Source organism: Pan paniscus, chromosome 14 (assembly GCF_029289425.2).
Source record: "Pan paniscus chromosome 14, NHGRI_mPanPan1-v2.0_pri, whole genome shotgun sequence".
NCBI classification, from domain to species: domain Eukaryota; kingdom Metazoa; phylum Chordata; class Mammalia; order Primates; family Hominidae; genus Pan; species Pan paniscus.
In genome coordinates, this window is record NC_073263.2 from 18,882,057 (window position 1) to 18,900,697 (window position 18,641).

Genomic DNA, 18,641 nt, shown 5'->3' on the forward strand with positions numbered 1-18,641 from the left:
GAGGAAAGGGCTATATCACGGGTAAAATGCAACATCTTTTCTCATCCATTCGAATGCAGCTGTTCTTGGTTTTGCACTGGCCTGGGTTACTGCTGGTTTCTGGAGCCTCCTAAAGTCTTGCAGGTTGCAGTCAAGATGTCAGCCAGGGCTACAGTCATCTCGCAGGTGGAGGGTTCACTTCCAAGATGACTCAGTCATGTGCTTTTGGCTGAAGGCCTGTCAGTTCCTTGCCACATGTATCTCCCTGCAAAGCTGCCTGAAAGTCTGTACCGCATAGCAGCTGGCTTTTGCTAGAGCTGTTGATCAGAGAGAGGGAGAGAGAGTTAAAGAGGTGGAGGAGGAGGAAGAGGAGGAAACAATGGTGCCTTTTATTAACTAGCTTTCTTCTTTTATTTTCTTTCACCATCATGTTCATCTCTGATATTGTCTAGTCTTCCAACATACACATTGTCACATCCACATCCACTTTCTCTGTTCATTAGAAATGTGCTCATAAGTCTAGCCCATATTCAAGGGGAGAAGTATTAGGCTTTACCTCTCAAAGGGGAAAAAAGTGAAATAATTTTAACATATTTAATAATACATTTTAACATCACCACAAATATAAAACTTTAGTCATAAACACATTTCAATTTTTTCCTATTCTTATGCATTATCAAATGATTTACATATTCGCAGAATGTCCAAACGTTTGGCTGATTTTTAATACATACTTGTTTTGTTATCTTAACATCAATAAGGTAATCTAAAGTGTGTACTTGTAAATTATCATCTAGGCAATCCTTGGATTCCTGTCTTCTTTCGAGTTTTCTCTGTGACTGAAGAAAACAAGAATTAGTTGTTTTAAATAAAGGTGGTAATTAACAGAAATAATTAAGACTATAGTTGTATACTAATTACAAAACTTTAATATGTAAACAGTCAAAGGTAATGGTAAAAGAAGATGGTTTACTAAAGGGAGTAATTTAAACATAACAATGTATTTTTATTTAAATTCAGGTAAGATGAATCATATCTTAAAATTAAAATCCAACTTTTAAATTCATTATCCACTTACATTCTTATGAGTTTATACATGTCTGAACATATATAATTGTCTACTAAAATAAATTTTGTAATTTCTGTGTAGATGAATAAGAAATATGGAAAACTCAATGTTAGTGATTTTATTCATTTCTAATAGTCTGATTTATAAAACCTTAACTAAAAATTATTATATAGAGTATATATAAAATGAGTAGATGTAGACTTGGGGTTTTCTTTTGTATTGTGACCAAACTATTATGTGCTCAGATAAAAGAGATACCCATTTAACAACAAAATAGTATGGCAACTCTGTTGACTTCTGATAAACTCTTAAATGGCTTTGAAAAATATGTTTTTTACTTTCTAAAATGAGTAAAGATCATTGCTACTGATTATTTTGAAATATTACTCATAATAACTGCATTTTGTTTATGCAACTATGACTTACATCATGACTGCCCCACCTAACAATTATTCTTAACTTTGTGTTTCCTGTATTTGGCCCTAAATTTTCAAAAGTAAAATCACCCAAATGTCTTTTATGCTTATAATATCATTGGATTTGCTGAAATGACCACTGGGTGGCACAAAATTTTGCTCTTTTGCCTTATAAATAGAATGAATAAGAAAATAATTAGATGTGTTTTGGCATTTTCCAAATTTAATAAGTTTAAAATTATCATAAACACTCTTCTTTTTACTTTTAAAAATTTAAGATGTATCCTAAAAAGGAACATCAAGCTTAATCCATTTTATTCCTGAGTTCTACCAGAGTTCAAGAAAGAAATCATACGTTACTTTAATTTTAAGAATACAGAAAAAGATGAAGCATTTTTAAACTCATGCGAAAAGACTAACATGACCATGACTGCAGATAAAGTAAGTATTCAAAATATCAATAGCTTTCCTTACTTTGCCATAACAAATCACAAAAGAAGATTACAATCACAATAGGAAAAAGTAGTTATTAAATTTATAGAAATGGACTAAAATTAAATAAGATGCACTCACTTAAGCAAACTGCAAATCTTTTATGAAAAATCTAAATCTAAATCCTGGGTGAGAAACATTTTTAAAAAATGGAGATAATCTTAGTCCCGAAATTTCTATCTAAAAAGATGGAAATTTCAGGGAGTCAGAGGAAAAGGGTGGATTGGAGACAGGACCAACCTGCAGGTCCCACTTGGATGGACAGAATAGTGTGTAGAAAATCACACTGTGAACTTTTGCTCCAAGAACAACTTCAGAAAAGAATTCACAGACCCTTTGAAAGCAGCATCTTGCTGCTGCAAACTCCATGAGATGGCTGAAAACCTGTGAGCTCCCAAAGTGTGAGAAGGGGAAAAGTCAGCCTCTGAACACACATCCTCACTGGGGAACCTGAAAATCCAGGTCATGAAAGAAGGATCTGACCTTACCTATAGCTGAAATGGATTTAGGTAGCTAAGTGAAATATACAAGTAGAAGAAGCAGCAGGGAGAGCCCTGTAGGCACTCCCTGTCCCCAGCTTAAGACCAGGGAAGCCATTCCTGGCCATGTCTCACAGGGATCCTTGGGGAAGGCAGCCAGCAAAACTTGGGAGGGGCACAGAGTGAAGGACACTCCTAATTGAACTGACAATAATTTCCACTGAGCAAAAATTTTCTTGAGCAGAATTGGGGTGGGGGAGCAAACAGGAAGTGCAGATACTAGCATAGAAGTTGCAGCCAAAGGTGCAGGCAGGTGGGGAGAGGTGAGGCCTGGGAGCCATGCTTGCTTTCTCAGTGGGGAGGCTTGTAGCCTGGGGCAAGATTTCAGCCCTGCTTGCGGCTGCCTGGATGTAAACTTAGTGCTGTGAGTGGGGCACAGCGAGAGTGAGATGGCCTTGCTGGCTGTGTGGGAGCTGGGTGAAGCCTGTCACTGCCAGCTTTCCTCCACTTTCAGGCAACCTTTATGATGTAGCAGAGGCAGCCATAATCCCCCTAAGAACATAACTCCACTGGCCTGGGAACCACACCCCCATCTGCCACAGTGGCAGCAGCAAGCACCATCCAAGGAGAGTCTGAGCTCAGACCCACCTAACTGTGCCCTCACCTGATGGTTTTTCTCTACCCACCCCGATAGCCAAAGACAAATGACATAAACTCTTGGGAGCTCTATGGCCCCACCCATCACCTAAGAAACCCGAGTACTTATCCTGGCCAATCTAGGGCAAGCTTACATCCCCTTTCTCCTACCACAGCTGGTGCTCTCTTCCAAGTGCCACCTGCCGGTTGAAGGCCAACCAACTCAAGCTATTACAGCAACTCATACCAGAACAATCCTGCTCCAAAGAAGCTAACCAGAGCTGTGTCCCCAATCAGCTTCACTCCTAGCATAACCAGCATTCAATAAAGCCAGGGCACTAAACAAAACTACAACCAAGGACTCCCACAGAGTCTGCTTCACTCCCCTGCCACCTCCACTGAAGCAGGTGCTGTTATCCATGGGTGGGAGACTCGAAGACAAATCACATCACAGAACTCTGCAGACATCCCCAGTACCACCATGGAGGCTGGTAGCACTGCTGGGTAGCTAGACCCAGAAGGACAATAACAATCACTGAAGTCTGGCTCTCAGGAAGCTCCATCCCTAGAAAAAGGAGGAGAATACCACATCAAAGGATCACCCTGTGGGGGAAAAAAATCTGAACAACCACCCTTGAGTTCCAGATCTTTTCACTGAAACAGTCTACACAAATAAAAAGAAATCAGAAAAGTAATTCTGGTAATATGACAAATCAAGTTTCTATAACACCCCAAAAAGATCACACTAGCTCTCCAGCAATGGATGCAAACCAAGAAGAAATCTCTGAATTGCCAAATAAAGAATTCAGAAAGTTAATTATTAAGCTACTCAAGGAAGCAACAGAGAAAGGTAAAAACCAACTTAAAGAAATTTAAAAAACAAGCTCTGAGGGAAAAATGGCAGATGAGAAGCAGGACTAGATTCCAGCTCCCACTCAGATAGAGAGAGCAGTGTGTGGAGACTTGCATCATGAATTTTTGCTCCAGAACTACTGCAGGAATAATTCACGAAAGTCCAGAAAACCCACAGACCTTCTGAAAAAAGTGGATTGCTCCTGCAGGACCAGGAAAACAACCCAAATACTGTAAGTGCCAAGCTTTGAAAGTGAGAAAGGGGGAGCATCTGCCCCTGAACACATATCCTCACTGGGAAACCTGAAGGTCTAGATCATAGGAGAAGGATCTGATCTTACCTGGGGCTGAGTCAATTTAGAGATCTGAGCAAAACACAGAGGTAGATGAAGCAGCAGAAAAAGCCCTGTGGGCTCTCTGGGTCCCCCAGGAAGCTATTTCATACCTGTCTCACAGGGGTCCTTGGGGAGAGCTGCCAGAGTTGCGGAAAGACCACAGTAAGAAGGAAACCTCCAGCTGAAAGTTGTTAACAATTCCAACCGAAGGCAAAGTCTCCTGGCCAAAACTTGGGGGAGGGCATGAATCCTGTGTGCACACTCAACAGTGGGGAAGCACCAAAACCCTGCTTGTTTTTGCACCTGGGATGCTGGTAGCCTGGGGCAAGTTCTCAGCCTTGCTCACCTACTGTCTGGAAACAGACTCAGAGCTGTTGGTGGGGGTGCACAGTGGGAGTGAGACCGGTCTTTTGGGTTGCGCGGGAGCTGGGTGAGGCCTGTGACTGACAGCTTTCCCCAACTTCCCTGACAACCTGCATGACACAGCGGAGGCAACCATAATCCTCCTAGGAACATAACTCCATTGACCTGCGAACCACACCTTCATCTCCCAGAGCAGTTGCAGAAAGACCTGCCCAAGGAGAGTCTGAGCTCAGACATGCCTAGCCCTGCCCCAACCTGATGGTCCTTCCCTACCCACCCTGGTAGCTGAAGACAAAGGACATGTACTCGGGAGTTCTAGGGCCCCACCCACTGTCTATTCTCCTTATACTACCACAGATGCTCTCTTGAAAGCATCACCTCCTGGCAAGAGGCCAACCAGCACAAAAATAGTGCATTAAACAACCAAAACTAAGGACCCTCACAGAGTCCATTTCACTCCCATGCCACCTTCACCAGAGCAGGTACTGGTATCCATGGCTGAGAGACCTGCAGACAGTCTACATCACAGGACTCTGTGCAGACACCTCCCAGTACCAGCCTGGAGCCTGGCAGCCCTGTTGGGTGGCTAGATCCAGAAGAGAGGTAACAATCGCTGCAGCTCGGCTCTCAGGAAGCCACATCCCTAGGAAAAAAGGGAGAGTACTACATCACAGGAATAGCCTGTGGGACAAAAGAATCTGAACAGCAGCCTTGAGCCCTAGATCTTCCCTCTGACGTAGCCTACCCAAATGAGAAGGAAACAGATAAACAATTCTGGTAATATGACAAAACAAGGTTCTTTAACACCTCCAAAAAATCACATTAGCTCACCAGCAATGGATCCAAACCAAGAAGAAATCCCTGATTTACCTGAAAATGAATTCAGAAGTTCAGTTATTAAGCTAATAAAGGAGGCACCAGAGAAACGTGAAGTCCAATTTAAGGATATCCAAAAAATGATACAAGAAATGAGGGGAGATATCTTCAGTGAAAAACATAGCATAAATAAAAAACAATCACAGCTTCAGGAAATAAAGGATGCACTTCGAGAAATGCAAAATGTTCTGGAAACTCTCAGCAATAGAATCAAACAAGCAGAAGAAAGAATTTCAGAGCTCGAAGACAAAGTTATTGAATTAACCCAATCCAACAAAGACCACAAAAAAAGAATAAGAAAAAATGAACAAAGCCTCCAAGAAGTTTGGGATTATGTTAAGTGACCAAACCTAAGAATGATTGGCGTTCCTGAGGAAGAAGAGAAATCTACAAGTTTGGAAAACATATTTTGGGAAATAATCAGGGAACACTTCCCCAGCCTTGCTAGAGACCTAGATATTCAAATAAAATAAGCTAAAAAGACATCTGGGAAATTCATCATAAAAAGATCATCACCTAGGCACACTGTCATCAGGTTATCTAAAGTCAAGATGAAGGAAATAATCCTAAGAGCTGTGAGGCAAAAGCACCAGGTAACCTATAAAGAAAAATCTATCAGATTAACAGATTTCTCACCAGAAACCCTACAAGCTAGCAGTGATTGGGGTCCTATCTTCAGCTTCCTTAAACAAAACAATTATCAGCCAAGAATTTTGTATAAGGTGGACTAGATGGCTCTCACCTTCCTATGTCTAAGGTGGACCAGATGGCTATTACCTTGCCGTGTCTAAGTTGGATCAGATGGCTCTCGCCTTGCAGCTTCATAAATGAAGGGAAGATGTAGTCTTTTTCAGACAAACAAATGCTGAGAAAATTCACCACTACCAACCCAGCACTACAAGAACTGTAAAAGGAGCTCTAAATCTTGAAACAAATCCTGGAAACACATAAAAACAGAAACTCTTTAAAGCATAAATCTCCCAGAACAAGGTCGACTAGATGGCTCTCGCCTTGCCATGTCTAAGGTTGACCAGATGGCTCTCGCCTTGCCATGCCTAAGGTTGACCAGCTGGCTCTTGCCTTGTCATGGCTGAGGTTGACCAGATGGCTCTTGCCTTGCCATGCCTAAAATTGACCAGATGGCTCTCACCTTGCCATGCCTAAGGTCGACCAGATGGCTCTCACCTTGCCATGTCTAAGGTTGACCAGATGGCTTTTGTGTGCCTATGTCTAAGGTCAACCAGATGGCTCTCACTTTGTTCTATGTAAGGTCAACTAGATGGCTCTCACTTTTCCATGTCTCATAGGACCTATAAAACAATAACAGAATGAAAAAAAAACATGGTATACAGGCAACAAATAGCATGATGAATGGAATAGTACCTCACATCTCAATATTAACATTGAATGTTAATGGTCTAAATGCTCTGTTTAAAAGATATAGAATTGTAGAATGGATAAGAATTCACCAACCAACTATTTGCTGCCTTCAAGAAACTCACCTAACACATAAGGACTCATGTAACTTAAGGTAAAGGGGTGAAAAAAAACATTCCATGCAAATGGACACCAAAAGTAACCAGGAGTAGCTATTCTTACATCAGACAGAAAAAACTTTAAAGCAACAGCAGTTAAAAAAGATGAAGAACATTATATAATGATAAAAAGCCTTGTGCAACAGAAAAATATCACAATCCTAAATATATATGCACCTAACACTGGAACTCCCAAAGTTATAAAACAATTACTGCTAGACCTAAGAAATGAGATAGACAGCAACACAATAATAGTAAGGGACTCCAATACTCCACTGACAGCACTAGACAGGTCATCAAGACAGAAAGTTGATGAAGAAACAATGGATATAACCATACCCTGGAACAAATGCACTTAACAGATATTTACAGAACATTCTATCCAACAAGTGCAGAATATACATTCTTTTCATCAGTGCATGGAACTTTCTCCAAGATAGACTATATGATAGGCCACAAAATAAGTCTCAATAAATTTAGAAAACTAAAACTATATCAAGTACTCTCTCAGACCACAGTGGAATATAATTGGAAATCAACTCCAAAAGGAACCTTCAAACCATGCAAATACAGGGAAATTAAATAATCTGCTCCTGAATGATCACTGGGTCAACACTGAAATCAAGAAGGAAATTTAAAAATTCTTCAAACTAAAAGATAATAATGACACAACCTATCAATACCTCTGGGATATAGCAAAGGAGGTGCTAAGAGGAAAGTTTATAGCCTAAATGCCTACATCAGAAAGTCTGAAAAAGCACAAATATACCATCGAACATCACACCTCAAGGAACTAGAGAAATAAGAACAAATTGAAGCCAAACCCAGTAGAAGAAAGGAAATAACCAAGATCAGAGCAGAACTAAATGAAATTGAAACAAACAAACAAACAAAAATCAGAAAGATAAATGAAACAGAAAGCTGATTGTTTGAAAACATAAACAAAATTCATAGACCATTAGCAAGATTAATAAAGAAAAGAGAGAGAAATTCCAAATAAGCTCAATTAGAAAAGAAATGAGAGATATTACAAACAACACCACAGAAATACAAAAGATCATTCAAGGCTACTATGAACACCTTTATGCACATAAACCAGAAAGTAAAGAAGATGGACATATTCCTGGATAGACAAAACCCTCCTGGCTTAAATAAGAAAGAAATAGATAACCCGAACAGGCCAATAACAAGCAGCAATATTAAAATAGTAATAAAAAAATTACCAACAAAAATGTCCAGGACCAGATAGATTTACAGTTGAATTCTACCAGACATTCAAAGAATTGGTACCAATCCTATTGACACTATTCCACAGACAGAGAAAGAGGGAATCCTCCCTAAATCATTCTATGAAGCCAGTATCACGCTAACACCCAAACCAAGAAAGAACATAACAAAAAAAGAAAACTACAGACCATTATCCCTGATGAACACAGATGCAAAAGTCCTTAACAAAATACTAGCTAACCATGTCCAACAACATATCAAAAAGATAATCTATCATGATCAAGTGGGTTTCATACTAGGGATGCAGGGATGGTTTAACATACACAAATCAATAAATGTGATACACCACATAAAGATAATTAAAAACAAAAATCACATGATCATCTCAATAGATGCAGAAAAAGCATTGGACAAAATCCAGCATACCTTTATGATTTAAACCCTCAGCAAAATTGGCATCCAAGGGTCATACCTCAATGTAATAAAAGCGATCTATGACAAAGCCACATCCAAAATTATACTGAATGGGGAATAGCTGAAAGCATTCCCTCTGAGAACTGGAACAAAACATGGGTGCCCACTCTTACCTCTTCTATTCAGCATAGTACTGGAAGTCCTATCCAGAGCAATCAGATAAAAGAAAGAAACAAAGAGCATCCATATCAGTAAAGAGGAAGTCAAAGTGTCATTGCTTGCCAAAGATATAATTGTATACCTAGAAAACCCTGAAGACTCCTCCAAAAAGCTCCTAGAACTGATAAATGAATTCAGCAAAGTTTCAGGATACAAAATCAATGTACACAAATCAGTACAAAGTTTGCTGAGTTCGTTTATCAGCTCTAGGCGATTTTTGGAGGAGTCTTTAGGGTTTTCTAGGTATACGATCATATCATCATGACAAGGCAAGTGCCATCTGATCAACCCTAGACATGGGAAGACAAGAGCCATCTGGTTGACCTTAGACATGGCAAGGTGAGAGCCTTCTGGTCGACCTTAGACATGGCAAAATGAGAGCTATCTTGTCAACCTTAGACATGGCAAGGTAAGAGCCATCTGGTTAACATTCAACATGGGAAGGTGAGAACCATCTGGTTGACCTTAGACATGGCAAGGCAAGAGCTATCTGGTCGACCTAGACATGGCAAGGCAAGGATGATCTGGTTGACCTTAGACATAGCAAGGCGAGAGTCATCTGGTCAACCTTAGACATAGGAAGACGAGAGCCATCTGGTCGACCTTAGACATGGGAATGTGACAGCCATCTGGTTGACCTTAGACACAGCAAGGCAAGAGCCATCTGGTTGACCTTAGATATGGGAAGGTGACAGCCATCTGGTCCACCATAGACATGGGAAGGCGAGAGCCATCTCATCGATCTTAGACATGGGAATGCAACAGCCATCTTGTCAACCTTAGACATGGCAAGGTGAGAGCCATCTTGTCGACCTTAGACATGGGAAGGTGACAGCCATCTGGTCCACCTTAGACATGGGAAGGCAAGAGCCATCTCATCGATCTTAGACATGGGAAGGCAACAGCCATTTGGTCAACCTTAGACATGGCAAGGTGAGAGCCATCTGGTCCACCTTAGACATGGTAAGGGGAGAGCCATCTGGTTAACCTTAAACTTAGAAAGGCGAGAGCCATCTGATTGACCTTACTCAGAATAAGGCAACGTCATCTGGTTGACCTTAGACATAGGAAGGCAAGGGCCATCTGGTTGCCTTAGACATGGCAAGGCAATAGCCATCCTGGTCAACCTCAGACATGTGAAGGCAAGATCCATATGGTCGACCTTAGACATGGCAAATTCAGCAAAGCTTCACGATATAAAATCAATGTACACAAACCAGTAGCTCTACTATACACCAACAGTGACCAAGCTCAGAATCAAATAAAGAACTTAACCCCTTTTACAATAGCTGCAAAAAACCCAATACTTAGAAATATACCTAACCAAGGGATGAAAGACCTCTACAAGGAAAACTACAAAACACTGCTGAAATAAATCATAGATGACACAAACAAATGGAAACACATCCCATGTGCATGGATGGGTAGAATCAATATTGTGAAAATGACCATACTGCCAAAAGCCATCTATAAATTCGATGTAATTCCCTGCAAAATACCACCATCATTTTTCAGAGAACTAGAAAAAACAATCTTAAAGTTTGTATAGGAAAAAAAAAAGCCTGCACAGTCAAAGCAAGACTAAGCAAAAAGAACAAATAGGGAGGCATCACATTACCTGATTTCAAACTATACTACAAGGCCATAGTCATCACCAAAACAGCATGGTATTCGTATAAAAACAGGCACATAGAACAATTGAACAAATAGAGAACCCAGAAATAAAGCAAAATACTTACCACCAACTGACCTTTGACAAAGCAAACAAAAACATAAAGTGGGGAAAGGATACCGTATTCAACAAATGGTGCTGGGATAATTGGCAAGCCACATGTAGGATAGTGAACCTGGATCCCCATCTCTCACCTTATACAAAAATCAACTCAAGATGGATCAAGAACTTAACTCTAAGACCTGAAACTGTAAAAATTCTAGAAGATAACATCAGAAAACCCTTTGTAGACACTGGTTTAGGCAAGGATTTTGTGACCAAGAACCCAAAATCAAATGCAATAAAAACAAAGATAAATAGCTAGGACTTAAATAAACTAAAGAGTATTTGCCCAGCAAAAGGAACAGTCAGCAGAGTAAAGAGACAACCCACAGAGTGGGAGAAAATCTTCACAATCTACCCATCTGACACAGGACTAATATCCAGAAATTAACTCAAAGAAATTAGCAAGATAAAACCAAACAATCCCATCAAATAGTGAGCTAAGGACATGAACAGACAATTCTCAAAAGAAGATATACAAATGGCAACAAACATATGAAAAAATGCTCAACATCACTAATGATCAGGGAAATGCAAATCAAAACCACAATGTGATACCACCTTACTCCTGCAAGAATGGCCATAATAGAAAAATTAATAATAATAGATGTTGGCATGGATGCAGTGAATAGGGAACACTTCTGCACTACTGGTGGGAATCTAAACTAGTACAATCACTATGGAAAACAGTGTGGAGATTTCTCAAAGAACTAAAAGTAGAACTAACATTTGATCCAGCAATCCCACTACTGGATATCTACCTAGAGGAAAAGAAGCCCTTTATGAAAAAGATTTTGCACACACGTTTATAGCAGCACAATTCGCAATTGCAAAAATATAGAACCAACCGAAATGCCCATCAATCAATGAATGGATAAAGAAACTGTGGTATACATATATGAAGGAATACTACTTAGCCACAATAAGGAATGAAGTAATGGCATTTGCAGCAACCTGGATGGGATTGGAGACTATTATTCTAAGTGAAGTAATTCAGAAATGGAAAACCAAACATCTATGCCCTCACTCATAAGTGGGAACTAAGCTATGAGGATGCAAAGGCATAAGAATGGCACAATGAACTTTGGGGACTCAGGGGAAAGGGTAAGAAGGTAAGGGATAAAAGACTACAAATTGGGTTTAGTTTACTGCTCAGGTGATGGGTGCAATCACCACTAAAGAATTTATGTAACCGAATACCACCTGTTCCCCAAAAACCTATGGCAATAAAAAAATTAAAAAATAAAGAAACTAAAAACAGTACAGCATGCGGTTGAAAGAGTCTCCAGAGAAATAGATATCACATAGAAAAGACAATCACAACTTTTGGAAATGAAAGACACACTTAGAGAAAAGCAAAATACAGTGGAAAGTTTCAAGAACAGATTTCAAACAAACAGAAGAAAGAAATTCAGAGTTTGAAGACAAGGTTTTCAAATTAACCTAATCTGACAAAGACAAAGAAAAAAGAATTAAAATAAATAAGCAAACCTCCAAGAAATGTGAAATTATGTTAAACAACCAAACATAAGAATACTTGCTGTTCCTGAGGAAGGAGAGAAATTTAAAAGTTTGGAAAATGTATTTGAGAAAATAATAGAGGAAAACTTCCCTGGTCTTGCTAGAGATCTAGACATCCAAATACGAGAAGTTCCAAGAACACCCTGGAAATTCATCACAGAAATTATCACCACCTAGGCACATAGTCATCAGGTTTCCTAAAGTCAAGATGAAGGAAAACAATTTTAAGAGCTGTGAAGCAAAAGCATCAGGTAACCTATAAAGGAAAATAAACCAGATTAACAGCAGATTTCTCAGCAGAAACCCTACAAGCCAGAATAATTGGCATTCTATCTTTAGCCTCCTTAAACAAAAAAATTATCAGCTAAAAATTTTGTATCTAGTGAAACTAAGCTTCCTAAATGAAGAGCGGTAAAGTCCTTTTCCAACAAAAAATGCTGAGAGAATCCACCACTACCAAGCCAGCATAAAAAATGCTGAAAGGAGCTCTAAACCTTGAAACAAAACCTCCACAGACACCAAAATAGAACCTCCTTAAAGGTTAAATCTCATAGGGCCTATAAAACAATAACACAATGAAAAAAACCCAAGGTATTCAGGCAACAACTGGCATGATAAACAGAAGCCCCTTGCATGTCAAAACTAACATTTAATGTAAATGGCCAAATGTTCCACTTATAAGACACGGAATGGCAGAATGGATAAAAATCCACCAACCGTTTCCTGTCTTCAAGAGACTCACCTAACACATAAGGACTCACATAAACTTAAGGCAAAGGAGTAGAAAAAGATACTCCATCTAAATAAAAATGAAAAGTAAGCAGGAGTAGCTGTTTTTATATCAGACAAAACAGACTTTAAAGCAACAACAGTAAAAAAAGATAAAGAGAGACATTATATAATGATAAAAGGAATAGTTCAACTGGAAAAATATCACATTCCTAAATGTATATGCACCTAACACTGGAGCTCCCAAATTTATAAAACAACTACTACTAGACCTAAGAAATAAAACAGATGCCAACACAATAATAGTGGGAGACTTCACTCCTCCACTGATAGTACTAGACAGGTGATCACGACAGAAAGTTGACAAAGGAGCAATGAACTTAAACTATACCCTGGAACAAATGGACTTAACAGATATTTACAGAGCACTATACCCAATAACTGCAGAATATACATTCTTTTCATCAGCACATGGAGCATTCTTCAAGATAAAACATATGATAGGCCACAAAACAAGTCTCAATAAATTTTAAAAAACTGAAATTATATCAAGTACTGTCAGACCACAGTGCAATAAAATTGGAAATTAATTCCAAAAAGAACCCTCAAAACTAAACAAATACATGAAAACTAAATAATGTGCTCCTGAATGATCTTTAAACAATGAAATCAAGAGGGAAATTTAAAAATTGTTTTAACTGAATGATAATAGTGACATAACCTATCAAAACCTCTGGGATACAGCAAAGGTGGTGCTAAGAGGAAAGTTCATGGTGTTAAATGTCTACATCAAAATGTCCGAAAGTGCACAAATAGACAATCGAAGCTCATACCTCAAGGAACTAGAGAAACAGAACAAACAAAAGGCAAACCCAGCAGAAGAAAAGAAATAACCAAAATCAGAGCAAAACTCAATGAAATTGAAACAAAACAGAACAAAAAAACACAAAAGATAAATGAAACAAAAAGCTGGTTCTTTGAAAAAATAAACAAACTCCATAGACCATTAGTGAGAGTAACAAAGAAAAGAAGGAAGAAGATCCAAATAAGCTCAATTAGAAATGAAATGGAAGATTTACGACCAATACCAGAGAAATCATTCAAAGCTACTATGAACACCTTTATGCGCATAAACTAGAGAACCTAGAGGAGATGGATAGATTCCTGGAAATATACAACATGCCTAGATTAAACCAGGAGGAAATAAAAACTCCGAACAGACCAATAACAAGTAGCAAGATTGAAACAGAAATAAAAAAATTGCCAACAAAAAAAGCCCAGGACCAGATGGATTCACAGCTGAATTTTATCAGACATTCAAAGGAGAACAGATACCAATCCTACTGAAAGTATTCCAAAAGACAGAGAAAGAGGGAATCCTCCCTAAATCATTCTATGAGGTTAGTATCACCAAAAACAGGAAAGGACATAACAAAAAAAGGAAACTACAGACTGGAATACCTGATGAACATAGATGCAAAAATCCTTAACAAAATACTAGCTAACTGAATCCATTAGCATATCAAAGAGATAATACAGCACGATCAAGTGGGTTTCATATCAGGGATGCAGAGTTGGTTTACCTTATGCAAGTCAAAAACTGTGGTACACCACATAAAGAGAATTTTTTTTAAAAATCACATGATCACCTCAATAGAGGCAGAAAAATCATTTGACAAAATCCAGCATACCTTTATGATTAAAACCCTTAGCAAAATCAGCATAGAAGAGACATACCTTAAGGTAACAAATGCCATCTATGACAAACCCATAGCGAACGTCATACTGAGTAGGGAAATGTTGAAATCATTCCCCCTGAGAATTGGAACAAGATAACAATGCCAATTTTCACCACTTCTATTCAACATAGTACTGGAAGTCCTAGCCAGAGCAATCGGACATGAGAAAGAAACAAAGGGCATCCATATCAGTAAAGAGGAAGTCAAACTGTTGCTGTTCACCAGTGATATGATCATATACCTAGAAAACCCTAAAGACTCATCCAAAAATCTCCTAGAACTGATAAATGAATACAGTAAAGTTTCAGGATACAAAACCAATGTACACAAATCAGTAGCATTGTTATACACCAACAGTGACCAAGTTGAGAATCAAATAAAGAACTCAACCCCTTTTAAAACAGCTGCAAATAAATAAATAAATTAATTAATTAATTAAATTAAATAAAATACTTGGGACTATACCTAACCAAGATGAAAGACCTCTACAAGGAAAACTACAAAACACTGCCAAAAGAAATTATAGGTGACATCAAAAAATGGAAACACATCCCATGTCCATGGATGGATATAATCAATATTGCAAAAATAACCATACTGCCAAAAACCATCAATAAATTCAATGAAATTTCCATCAAAATACCATCATCATTCTTCACAGAACTAAAAATCATACAGAACCAAAAAAGAGCCCACATAGCTAAAGCTAGACTAAGCAAAAACAACAAATCTGAAGGCATCACATTACCCAACTTCAAACTATGCTACAAGGTTATACTTACAAAAACAGCATGGTACTGGTATAAAAACAGGTATGTACACCAAAGGAATAGAATAGAGAACCCAGAAATAAAGCCAATTACTTACAGCCAACTGATCTTCTACAAGGCAAACAAAAATATAAAATGGGGAAGAGACACCCTATTCAACAAATGGTGCTGGGATAATTGGCAAGCCACATGTAGAAGAATGAAACTAGATCATCATCTCTCACCTTATACAAAAATCAACTCAAGGTGCATCAAATACTTAAAACTAAGACCTGAAACCATAAAAATTCTAGAAGATGACACTGGAAAACTTCTTCTAGACATTGGCTTAGGCAGAGTTCATGACCAAGCATCTGAAAGCAAATGCAACAAAAACAGAGGTAAATAGAAGGGACTTAATTAAACTAAAAAGGTTCTGCACAGCAAATTAAATATTCAGTACAGTGAGCAGACAACCCACAGAGTGGGGAAAAATATTCACAAACTATGCATTCAACAAAGGACCTAATATCCAGAATCTACAAGGAACTCAAACACATCAGCAAGAAAAAAACAAATAATCCCATCAAAATGTGGGCTGAGGACATGAATAGAAAATACTCAAGATATATAAATGGCCAACAAACATGAAAAAATGCTCAACATCATTAATCATCAAGGAAATGGAAATCAAAACCACATTGAGATACCACCTTACTCCTGCAAGAATGGCCATAATTAAAAAATAAAAAAACAATAGATGTTGGTGTGGATGTGGTGAAAAGGGAACACGTTTCCACTGCTGGTGGGAATGTAAACTAGGACAACCACCATAGAAAACACTATAGCGATTCCTTCAATAACTAAAAGTAGAACTACCATTTGATCCAGCAATCCCACTACTGAGTATCTAACCAGAGGAAAAGAATTTAAAAAGACACTTGCACGCACATGTTTATAGAAGCACAATTCCCAATTGCAGAAATACAGAACCAGCCTAAATGCCTATTAGTTATCGAGTGGATAAAGAAAATGTGGTATATAGGTGTACCATGGAATAGTACTTAGTCATAAAAAGATATGAAATAATGGCATTCATAGTAACCTGAATGAGATTGGAGACCATCATTGTAAGTGAAGTAGCTGAAGTCTGGAAACCAAACATCGTATGTTCTCATTCATAAGTGGGAGATAAGCCATGAGGATGCAATGGCATAAGAATGACACAATGGACTTTCGGGACTCTAGGGGAAAGGGTGGAGGGGTGATAGATTAAAGACTAAACATTGGGTGCAGAGTACACTGCTTGGGTGATGGGTACACCAAAATCTCAGACATCAACACTAAAGAATTTATCCATTAACCAGACCCCACCCATTCCTCCAAAACTATTGAAATAATAATAAAAATTTTTTAAAAGATGGAAATTTCAGATGTTAGTATGTATGTGAATTAATAAAGTAATTTTAAAGTTCATAAAGCAAAGATGCCATCCAATAGTAGCTACTTTTTTCTCCAATAGTGAGTGGAGGTCAGCACCCATTGGACATCAGGAGATATTATAATCCTAGACTACTGTGCTGATACAAAACGCATCCATGGCATCAGCCTGATAATCAGACGTGACTTATATTATGTGCAAGAATTTAAGACATTAGAAATGTAGCCTTTGAAATCAGTAGAGAACAGAATTGTTTTGAGAAAGTTGTTATTATTTAGAATTTGAAAAAACCAAAAGTATAAATTTCAAATAACATCAAGACATCAATAGAAAAATAAAATTAGTATTATAAGAAAATATAACTTTTTACATTCTTGCAGTAAATTATTCCTTTTACACTTGACATGAAATGCAAATATTGTGAAGTAAAAGACAGACAAATGTTACTAACCAAAATGATCAAATCATTTGGTTAGCAATGTATTGATAAACGATGTTAAAAAAATAAGTGAAAGACTGGAAGAAAATGTTTACTATGTATATATAATAAAAATATACTATTCAGAATATACAAAGAGTTCATTCCAATAAGTAAGAACTTGCAAAACCCAATGAGAAAATGGGCAAAGAATATTAAGAGGAATTGCACAGAAGAAAAAGACAAATTGTGTATAAACAAATGAAAAGCTGCTTCACCTGTCTAATGGCCAAAATGTCTATTAAAATATAAGATAGTATTCCCCCATCTCATGGATAAAATTAAAAAGTACATATCCATTACAGAAATTACCTGTAATATCTATCACCTCACAAAACAATGGAAAGGTATTTATTTGTAGTGGAATTCTAAACAGATTCCCCAGATAAAAAATCAATAATGACCAAACTAATTGGAAGAGTGATAAATCTAACAAACCTTATTTTTTGATCAGTGAAGACTAATTTTTTATTTTAATTAAAGATTTTTTGATTTAGCCCTGGATAATAAAGCCAGTTAATATACAGAATGTTCACTAGCATATATAAATTCAAATGAATTGTTAATTTAGAATGATTATTTAATATCAATAAAAATTGTCTAACCTTTTCAGGAAAAACAGTAGATATATATAACTTCAGGTAAGTTTAAGAGAAGGCGGACTGTATCCTGTTTATCATCTTGTTCCTGTTTTTATTCTGATTCAGCATACTGCATGAATTTTTTTAAAAAAGCTTCATGTGACTGTGGCCATTCCGCTCCTCTCTCAGGTAATATTTGATCGTTCTGTCAGAAACAGTTTTAAGGTTTGCAGAGTTGTATCTATATCAAGCAGTCTGATTAGAGGAGTTTGAACCTTTAGATCATGAAAGAGCTTACTTTGAAGTGTCATAGCTGGCATGGAGTCTATGCCTTATGATGTGAGCAATGTGAACATCATAACGTCTTTTGAGGTTTCTATTCACGAAGACACTAGCCCAAGAAGTGGTGTACTCATCTGATGATATCCGAGATGAAGAATAAGTAAACTGAATCTTCCAGAAAACCGAATTCATCTTGGATTCTTTGGAGAAATGAATTCTAAGAGATGGAACTTGGGAAAGGTTTTCTGTATTTACCTGAATTACATCTGACTATAGTTTGTTGAGAATTATTCAGAATTAAGCATGTTTAGAGATACTCATGGATTTTGGATATTTGAAGAGTAAGTATTTCTCTGATGGCTAAAACACTTGGAAGATGGTGTTTGTTTAGCAGTAATTCAAGAGTCAAGGCTCCCCAGTTAATTGATTGTACAGCAGAAACCCAGTTCCTGAGA